We start from the raw sequence: 10,573 nt of genomic DNA, 5'->3' as shown, positions 1-10,573 counted from the left end.
AGTGTTTGCCACTGCTGCCTCTGAGCTGCCCAGCACATGAGCTCTGGGTGGGCAGCAGCAGCAATCACTGCCCAGTGTGGTAAGCGGGGGGACCGGAGCTCCTGCTGTGGCACAGCCCCAAAAGGCGAGCCTGGAGCTGGCGCAATGCCCAGGCTGGCAGCAGGGGCAGGTTACAAGCTGGTGCTGAGCACAGGAAAAGTGGCCCCTCAGGCCACTTGGCAAGCATCCTGCACTGAAGCCAGTTGCAGCCCATGTGGGGCTGCCTGTGCCTGCTCAGGACAGCCCCACATGGGCTGCGAGCAGCTGAAGCAAGGAGTGCCAGCCATGGGGCAGGGAAGGGGCTGCTTTTCCCTGGGCTCAGCTTTTCCCTATGCTCCTCCACTGCCCCCCCTCCCTTACCTGAGGTTCCAGCACCGGGGCAGCCATGTGGTCCCAGGCCAGAAGCCCCTGCTGGAGCTTCCAGCTCGGGGGGTCAGGGCCGGGTGGGCCCTGCTATTGTGGGAGCCCACCAGGCTTCCCCTGGGTCCTACTGCCCCTGGTTCCTGTCGTTTCTGACAGGAACCAAAGACAAATAAAATTAATTTTCTAATTTTTTTAGGGGCCCGATGGGCTGGATAGAACAGCTTCATGGGCTGGATCTGGCCCACAGGCTGTATTTTGTCCAGTCCTGTTGTAGAGGCACTGGTCATCATCTTTGAAAACTCATGGCAATTGGGAGATGTCTCAGATGACTGGAAAAGAGCAAATATAATGCCCACATTTAAGAAAGGTAAAAAGGAGGATCTAGAGAACTACAGACCATTCAACCTCACTTCAGTTGCTGGAAAAATTGTGGAGCAGATCCTCAAGAAATCCATTTCTAAGCACTTGGAGGAGAAGATGATTAGGAACTATCAGCATGGATTCACCAGGGGCAAGTCAGGCCTGACCAAACTGATTGCTTTCTAGGATGAGATGACTGGCTCGGTGGATGAAGGGAGACCAGTAGATACGGTATACCTTGACTTTAACAAGGCTTTTGATACTATCTCCTACAACATTCTCACAGACAAGCTAAGGAAGTATGGGTTGGATGAATGGACTGTAAAGTGGATACAAAACTGGCTGGATCATCAGCTTCAGAGGGTAGTAGTCAATGGCTCAATGTCTAGCTGGTAGCTGGTATCAAGTAGCATGCCCCAGGGATTGATCCTGAGGCTGGTTTTGTATCAGTGACCTGGAAGATGGGAGGGATTGCACCTTCGGCAAGTTTGCATATGACATCAAGTTGGGGGGAGTAGTAATACACTGGAGCATAGTGTTAGGATTCAGAGAGACCTAGACAAATTGGAATATTGGACCAAAAGAAATCTCATGAGGTTCAACAAGGACAATTGGCAAACCTTGCACTTAGGACAGAACAATTCAATGCACCAGTACATGCTGGGGGCAGACTGGCTGGACAGCAGCTCTGCAGAAAAAGACCTGGGGGTTACAGTGGACAATAAGCTGAATATGAGCCAGCAGTGTAACCTTGTTGCCAAGAAGGCTAACAGCATACTGCATTAGTAGGACCATTTTCAGCAGACTGAGGGAAGTGATTCTTCCCCTCTATTCTGCACTAGTGAGGCCACATCTGGACTACTGTGTCCAGTTTTGGGCTCCCCACTATAAAAAAGGCAAATTGGAAAGAATACAGCAGAGGGCAAGAAAAATGGTTAAGGGTATAGGGCACATAAATTATGAGGACAGGCTGAGGGCACTGGGCTAATTTAGTATGGAAAAAAGAAGACTGAGCTGGGATTCATAGCAGCTTTCAACTACTTGAAGGGTGGTTCAAAAGAGAACGGATCTAGACTGTTTTCAGTGGTGGCACATAATGGAACAAGGAGAAATGGTCTCAAGTTGCAGCAAGGAAAGTTTGGGTTAGATATTAGGAAAAATCTTTTCACAAGGAGGGTAGTAAAGTACTGGAACAAGCTACCCATAGAGGTTGTGGAGTCTTCATCCTTGGAGGTTATGAAGACCTGGCTAGACAAAGCCTTGGTTGGAACAATCTAATTGGGGATGGTCCTGCTCTGAGCAGGGGTTTGGACTGGATGATCGCTTGAAGTCCCTTTGAGCCCTGATTTTCTATGATTCCACGAGCCTCAAATTGGTGTCACTGGATTCCTGGCATGTCATGCTCTCTCAAAGTTATCTAGGAAGATGACTGAGATTAGTGGCTTTTGCAGGACTATAGGGCTCTAAATCAGGGCTGGGCAATTTTTTGGGCCCTTGGGCCACATAGGAAGTTTTGTTGAGGTTTCTCCATCTAGATCAACATCCACTGCCTCCACAACAATTCACAAAATTCCCTATGTGGGATGGGGCTGCAGTTGCTTGGGAGTGGTGTTCAGGAGCGGGAGCAGTGGGCAAGGCTGGGTTCACGGGGAAGAATCACATAGCAATAACAGCAAGGGGCTGGAACCTAGGGCCCAGGACAGAGCCGTGATCTGCTGTTCACATGCCCCTGTGATGGGCATGGATTCTGAGGGCAAGGGCATGCTGGAAACAGATTGTGACTCTGCCTAGGACCCATGCTGGGCCCATGCTGTAAGCACCTGAAGATCCTGGGATCACCATGAGGACTGGCTGGGAACCACATGGGCAGTGCGCTCTGATGGCATCTGCCCCACAGACTGCCTGGCCCCTGAAGCTCCTGGCTGATTTCCATTGGGACCCCTGGATTTGGGGGTGGGGTCTCCAAGGAGAGTGGCCAGGAGTTGAACAGACAAGGTGCTCTGATCACATCCACCTGGTGGAGCACTCTGCCTGTGCAGCTCCTGGCCAGCCTCCATGGAGACCCTGGGATCTTGGGGTGGTGACAGTGTGTGGCCATGATAGAGCCCTGATTCTGTGGGTAGGGATGTGCGCTGAGCACATCATGGCTCTGCCGCAGCCCTGGCCCCAGCCTTGGCCCTGCACTTGCACCACCCCAAGATCCCATCATGTCCCCAACCCTGCCCAACCCATCCTGCTCCCAAACGCTACTACCTTCCAGCCCACAGCCCCATCGCAGCTGCCTGGCTGAGTGCCCTGTCCACATGGGTCCCACCCCCAGCAGTGGGTGCCTGGGTAGTGGGACTGGGTCTGGCAGTAACAGCACCCAAAAGGAGCCACCGCAACTGCTGCCAGGCCTGCCAGGAAATGGAGTCTGGCAACTGCACTGATGTGGCCCCACAGTGCACCCAGGCATGTGCCATGGGTCAGGCTGACCCAATGCCTGGGCCAGTTGGGGTTGAGAGACCTGCCATGGGCCAGGCAAAATCACTCTTTGTGCCATATTTTGCCCACCCCTGTTCTAGATGCCCCTGATGACAGTCTAAGACAGTGGCCCTGTGGGCTGGATGGGGCTGGTTCCGGGGCCTGATCCAGTGTGACACTGGCATGCAGGATAAATCCATGGATGTGATCCAGAGTGCTGGTCTGCTGTGTAAACCAGCCCCATCTTGTGCATGGCCTGAATGTGTGCACTGGATCTAGCCATTCACTGGCTCATTCTAGGTGCCATATCTGGCTGTAGAGTGACCCCAAGCACACAATGTTCACAGAGCTCCCCATGGGTCTGGAAATTTGGCAGCGGAGGATGCTGCTCCCCAACCACTACTCCCCAATCAACACTGATGCTGCTCCCCAACCACCAAATTTCCAGACCTGTGGAGAGAGTCACAGGCCAGGTGTTATAACTTCACAGGTTGGGCTGGAGTTTGAGCACCACTGGTCTAGGATCTGTCTGAATAAATCCAGGATTGTGCTATTCCAATTACCCAATTGTTTTATTAGCATGGAATGGTTAAAGGTGTTGAAGCCTGGCTCTCAGAGATTGTGTAGTATTTGCATAGGTCTGTTCAGAAGCAGAACTGGCCAGTATTGTGCTCCCCCACATCACACTCTACACTTGCTCTGCTCCAGGCTGTGTTCTGGCAAGGCAGAGGGCAGAAAAGCACAGAGACATGTAGTATAGGTGGAGCAAGAGGCTGGATGCAAAGCTGGTGGCGGCATCATGGAGTTGCCATGCCTGTTCCACCTGGCTCTGTGGAGCCCCCGCAAAGTGTGGGACCCAGGGCAGTCACCCTGATTCCCTCCCCCCTCCCAGGACAGCCCTGGCCCCTGAGGTGGGTGTCAAGCATCTAGGAAACACCCATTTTCAGCAGCAAAAAGGGAGGTGACTTCTCCCCAGGTAGCAGTGAATCTTCTGCCACTCCTTCTGCAACTTCCCTACCCTCCCTGCCACCACTTCCCTGTCCTGTTCACTGGCAGAGCTGGAGCTGCTACAGAGTAAGGTGCAGGGTATGTGTGTGTGTGTGTGCGCGGGGGATGTGGGGACTGGAGGGTGAAATCCCCCCAGCTCCATTCTGGTCTCTGCCTCCAGGCATTTCCAGGAGCTTGTGTCCCACATGCCCCCCATTGTTACAATACTGGTTTTGTTTCCTTCCATGTCTGAAGCTAAGAGAAAACTATTCATTAGCAATGAAGCCTGAATATTAGCATCATCCCAATGACCTTACCAAGACAGCAGATAGGGATCTAGAGGGTAATTGATGAGGCTGTTGGTATCAAATTTAGTTATTTTCAGGACTGGCTGGACTATGCCTTCCTTTGGAAGAGCAGTCTGATCTGACATATTGGAGCAGCTAGGCTTCACATCACAAAGTATGATTCAGCAGGGTTTAATTTCATAGGAGTGTATATTCCTTAGAGCTTCTGCAGTCCATGCTGAGTGACCATCATGTTCCTTTTGCATCAGGCAATGGTTCTGAGTTTTCTCTTTTAGCCCTAGCAAGATCCTCTGTCTCTGTTGATTTTTATTGGCCAACAGGGAAGAGAGTCCTGTACGGAGGTCTGAGGTTATTCACAGACTTTATAAGCTGATTAGATAGCTTATTAGACAGAAAGGTTCTTTTGATCATGATTGAATGAATGAGATTGTGGCTGAGAGGAAGGTTTTTATGACTGTAGCATATGTTTGCATATGGATCTTGTGCAGATGTTCACACACTAAAGCTGAACGGGATTTGTCCCACAAATATGTGGTCATCTGTCTTCCGGTTTCATGTGATATAGTTGACTGTACAGCCATGACAATCATGGACCTAGAAAGGCCGGCAAGTTGGGCGGATCAGAACAAGATGAAGTTCAACATTGAGAAGTGTAAAGTGCTCCATCTGGGGACAAACAATCCCCAACATACTTACAGGCTCAGTGGCACCAACCTGATAAGCACCATGACTGAAAGGGACCTAGGAGTAATAACAGGCCACAGTATGAACATGAGTCATCAGTGCGATGTTGTAGCCAGCAGGGCAAACAATACTCTGGCATGCATCAACCAATGCATCTCAAGCAAAACCAAGTTATTCCACTTCACTCAGCATTGGTGAGACCGCAGCTGGAGGACTGCGTCCAGTTCTGGGCACCACACTTCAACAAGGGTGTAGAAAAACTTGAGAGAGACCAGAGAAGGGCCACCCGTATGATCAGAGACTTGCAAAGAAAGCCATATGAGGAAAGGCTGATGGACTTGGGTCTCTTCAGCCTAAAAAAGAGAAGGCTGAGAGGGGATTTGGTAGCTTACTGCTATATCAGGGAAATACATCAAGGACTCGCTGAGCTACTGTTCACCAGGGCACCCTTGGGGAAAACCAGGCGTAATGGCCACAGACTCCTGGAAGACTGCTTCAGGCTTAACACTAGGAAAAACTTCTTCACAGTCACAGTGTCTAGACTGTGGAATAAACTCCCTCCAGAGGTGATGCAACCACCCACCCTGGAAATCTTCAGGAGGAGACTGGATGGTCACCAGGACGGGGTCACCTGACCCCAGTTGTCTTTCCTGCCTAGTGCAGGGGGGCTGATCTTGTGAGGTTCCTTCCAACCCCTAACAACCTATGAATCAATGAAGAGCAAAAAAGTTGCTTTGGGGCTGATGCATTGGTCTATTTACATCACTGCATGAATTCACATTTAGCTATAATATTTACCAGGTTGTTGACACCTCAGTGTTCTTGGCTTCTGGAGCTTTCTTGGACCATGATCTTCTGGGGATTAGTTAGTTTGCTTAGCTGATGGAAATACTGAGGATGGATCTCTCCAATGTTTTAAACGAGTGGTGGTCCATTGCAGTGTGATGTCAATGTTTTCTTGGCTTCATCATTTCCTAGCTTTCAGTAGTCACAAAGCTTATTCCTCACTAGGAATAAGAAAATTCTCCTCGCATGAGGCCTTCTGTATCTGTTAGGTTCCCAAGACAGAGTTTCCTTATTATCCCCAGCACCACCAATTTAAAATGATAGAGACTTAAGTACCAACAGCAAATTTTTCATGCACACAGGCAAGCACACACAAATGCACACATACACACCCCCCCCCATGCACGCACACCCAGGCACACTCTTTGTCTTCACAGGACCCCCCTTCCCCCACTCTTGATCACTCTGAGGCAGCCCTTTGCACCCCACCTTCCACAATGAGCTGCCCACAGCTGTCTAGCTCCCCACCCAACCCCTATTGGACTTACCTGCAGGGAGATGCTGCCTGGCTGTGTCCCATGCAGCTGCAAAGATTCACAGGGCCGGACCAAGTCGGACCAGGAGCACAGCACCATGCCTCTGCAGTGGGCAATGGCTGAAGGAGTGGCTACGGGGAAGACTAAGATGAATTTTGGGGTGGCCATAGCCCTCAAGAACCCCCAGTGCTGCCACCTGCCCACCTGCCCACAGAGGCGTGGTGCAGTGCTCCTGGCATGGCACAGCCCAGCTTGGCCCCAGTTGCACCCCCCCCCCCTCCAGGCAGAGTGTGGCACTCCAGGATTGGTGCATCCTGGTCCCAGCACTGTCCCCCCAGCCCCATTAGTGGATGAGCACCGTTCCCAGCTCACAGGGAAGCAAATGCAAAAGCTGCAGTTTTAAACTGTCAAAAGCGCCAAGTTTAAAACCACAGCTTTTGCTTCCCTGCTTATGAAGATCCTGGAGGCCCTGAATTGGTCGTGGCCCCTGGACCTGGACTCAGCTGCCACATTCATTAATCCACCTATGCCTGCAGGGAGGCATGGGGGGGCCACATGCCCCCCGGATTTGTGCCTGGGTGTTTTCTCCCCTCGGGTCGGCCTTCCTCATCCCCCTTGCAGGGCCAGCACAGAAGGACATGGCTCCTCCCACTACCCAGGCCCTTCCTGAGGTGGCCTGGTCTTTTCCAGGGGCATGGGGGTCTCCTGCTGCTGTGTGCACCCCAGGGGAGGTATGGTGGGCATATGCTCCCCAGATTTGTGCACGGGGTAGAAGCAGGCTACCCACTGTGCACTGTGCCTTGCTGCTACCTTGGAAGCCACACACATTGCCATCTGCCTTCCGCTGCTGGACAGGCAGGGGAAATGGTGCAGCTAGTGCATGGAAAGCACATGGTTTCACGCATGGCTCCCAAGACAATGGCAGTGGGGTGCAGACCCCAGCACACAGCAGACAACTTGCCTCTGCCCTGTGCACAAATTTGGGGGACATATGCCTCCCCCTGGGTTCGCATAGTTGTGGGAGCCCTCCCACACTCCTGGATAAGCTGCCAAGGGCTCTAACCATCCCATCACCTATCCCGGGGTCCCATTCACCCCCATCTTTCCTCTTCCCCACTCCCTCCCTCACTGTAGGGGCCTCAATCTGCCCCTCCTCCCCTCCCCTTCCCTCCCCTCCCCTTACTCTGCCCCATGCTCCTTCCCCCAACACTTACCTGCTGGGCACTGCTCCACACACACTGGGTTGTATTCTTGGCCATCTGCAGCAGGCTGTGGCTGGGTGTCTGTGTGTGTGCATGGCCCTCCCCCGGCCTTCCATGTACCACTCACAGGTTGTCTGTATAGCACTGGTGGTATGTGTACCACAGTTTGGGAACCACTGCTCTAGCAGTTTGGTATAATGCCTTTAAATGGTATTTGAACTTTCTCTTTTTCATTCCATTTCTACATAGTAGTCCAGCTTAATTATTCCAGCTTTTTCTTGAAGCAAATCCTGCAGGTTGGTGTCAATGTAAGTTCTGTTTGACTAGTGGCAGAATAAGGATTTTCATGACTTCGCCTTTGTACTGAAATTTCTAGTTTTTGCCATATTGCTATAACATTAACAACATCCTATTTTACTTCTCTTAGACTACACACAAGCAAATTAGATATTTTATGGAATGCAAATAAAGTAATCACATGTCATGCATTAGCAAGTGGATTATAGGGCCTTCTGAGGCTTATTAGATTTTCCTCAACAAAGTATTTTAGCCCTTTTAATTCAGTTTGCTACAAATAAACATAACAATCACATCCCTGTACATGTTGTATTTTAGTTTTAATTGCTGGCACTTTGTGTTGAATAAGTGTGGATCTTAGCCATTCAAATAAAGTATAGCACATGCACTACTAGTATCATTTTCCATATCACAGCGGAACTAATATTTGCAATAACGTTCCACATCATAAAATTGTAGCATACTATTTCTTATACTCATAATCTCATTACATGCAGTTGTTGGATCTAGTCCTTGTAGTAGATTGTCCAGGAAGGGGATTGTTTGTAGTACCAGTCCTGGAGGAGGCAGGTTTATGGGGCATCACTACTTATGCAAGCAAGGGAAGAGGAAAGAGGACTGTCTTTCCTTTTTCAGCAGATGAAGGGGTGACACATTTCACTCTTACTTTAAACTTTTGTTAGATCCAAACACAATTTCTTGAATAAGATCAGATCAGTTGGAGCTAGAACTACTCAGAACCTCTGACAATCAGACTTTAACTGCTTATATTAAGAACTTGTGTAGAGATGTGTGTAACCCGGGCGGTACTCCAAGAGGTGCCCCCTCTCCAATTGAAGGGATCAAAGCAGGTCCACAAGCGCTGTGGGATGTGTAGTGACTCTCCTCCCCTATAAAGAAGAGCCAGACCACCAATGGGGACTTAACCATATACCTTTTAATACTGGAACATAACAGGCATAAATGAGAGGGTATAGTGGACACTACAATGCCCCAATGGGCAGGATTCAACAAAGGTTAGACACTTACAATCATTGAAAAAACAGGGTTAATAAAATATAAAGCACAAACAGCAGAACAAATAATATGGGTTGGTGAAATATAAAAAGGCACAAAATGCAAAATGACAAGGAAACATAGAGCCTTGGTACCTGGAGGGGAAGTACACAATGGCCCCTCTCTACTGCAAGAAGATTGTCACCTCTGCTGGGATTTGAACCCAGCTTTCCCACATGGTAGGCAGGAGCACTGCCACCATCTCAATCTGTTAGGGGTCTTGACTGCTCTGGAGCCCTGGCCTCATGTGGAGCTGCCTGGCCTCTGATTGGAGGAGCTGGAAGCAGAGCTGGGAACCCCTCAGGTCACTGCTCAGATCCTTCCTGGGGCTGGGGAGCCTCTCTTGCTGGCTGCACGCCGTGCTGCTGAGGGTCCCACTGCTGCTTGCAGGTCCTGCTCTTCCAGGCTCTTCCAGGGCACTGCTCCTGCCCCAATGGCTCAGCTCTGTAAAGCCCCTTCCTTGTTGTCCCTTGCTGGACTCTCCCCTGAGTCAGCCCATGCTGCCCCTTTTATCCCCCTCCAGATGACCCAAGGAACCAATCGGGACACAGGGGGTGAGTCTCTGGGGCCTGATTGATACAGAAGGGGAATCCCAAGTCCTCCAGTCATCTTTTGCCCTTTCAAAACGCCTGGGTTAGGTCACTGCCAGCCAGCCCATCACATGTGGAACCCACAGTAGAAGAGCTAAGTAAGGCCATTTATTCATTATCACGTGGCAAGGCTCCTGAAAAAGATGGCATCCCAGAGGAAATTTTCAAGTGCAGGAAAGAAAGTCTACTACCATATCTTCATCAGCTGCTACTCAAATACTGGAAAGAGGGTGAGGTACCACAACATATGCGTCATGCAAACATCATTACTTTGTATAAAAATAAAGGAGATAAGGGTGATGCAACAATTCCAGAGGTATCTCACTAGTAAGTATAGCAGGAAAAGCTTTCACAAGGGTCATCTTGGCTGTTGAGTCATGTCTACTCTGAATCTCAATGCGGAGTCAGGGCCAGAAGATCAACCAAAGACTTGATGTGTTCCCTGTGTCAACTTCAAGAAAAGTGTAGAAAGCAAAACCAACCATTGTAAATCGCTTATGTGGATCTAACCAAAGCATTTGACACTGTCAGCACAGCAGGCCTCTTTGCAGTCCTAGAAAAGATAGGATGCCCACCAATCCTGTTAAGTCTTATATGTTCCTTCTGCAACAACATGAAAGCAACTGTTCACTTTGAAGAGTACACTTTGGACAGCTTCAAGATGAAAAGCTGAATGAAGCAAGGATGCGTTCTTAACCGCAAATGCCGAACCCGTGAATAGCAAGGGTTTCCTGTATAGCAACAGAGAGTCATTGCTGCATTAAAGGCTACCCCTATACAAGAACTCCTGAGCCTTAAGCCATCTCCTGGCCTGTCTGGGCAATCAAATGGAATGATGAACCTGATCTGAAGCCCCACATCTCAGTTCCCTTGTACTTCGTTGGTTTCGTTTTCTGCATCTG

At 50.0% G+C, this 10,573-nt stretch overlaps 1 long non-coding RNA gene across 1 annotated transcript; it reads right to left on the bottom strand.

Annotated features, from left to right (window-relative positions):
• Positions 1 to 747: 747 nt before the first annotated feature.
• Positions 748 to 7,037, bottom strand: LOC109312190. The gene is made up of 3 exons (XR_002101724.1): positions 7,026 to 7,037; positions 4,601 to 4,603; positions 748 to 1,024 (listed from the first exon to the last, which is right to left on the bottom strand). It is a non-coding gene; the product is annotated as an uncharacterized LOC109312190 (long non-coding RNA).
• Between the last annotated feature and the right edge of the window lie 3,536 nt (positions 7,038 to 10,573).

The sequence above is a fragment of the Crocodylus porosus genome, unplaced genomic scaffold, assembly GCF_001723895.1.
Source record: "Crocodylus porosus isolate Cpor-Errol unplaced genomic scaffold, CroPor_comp1, whole genome shotgun sequence".
Lineage (NCBI taxonomy): Eukaryota > Metazoa > Chordata > Crocodylia > Crocodylidae > Crocodylus > Crocodylus porosus.
Note: the sequence above shows the minus strand (reverse complement) of the source record. Positions and strands in the feature narration are given on the sequence as shown.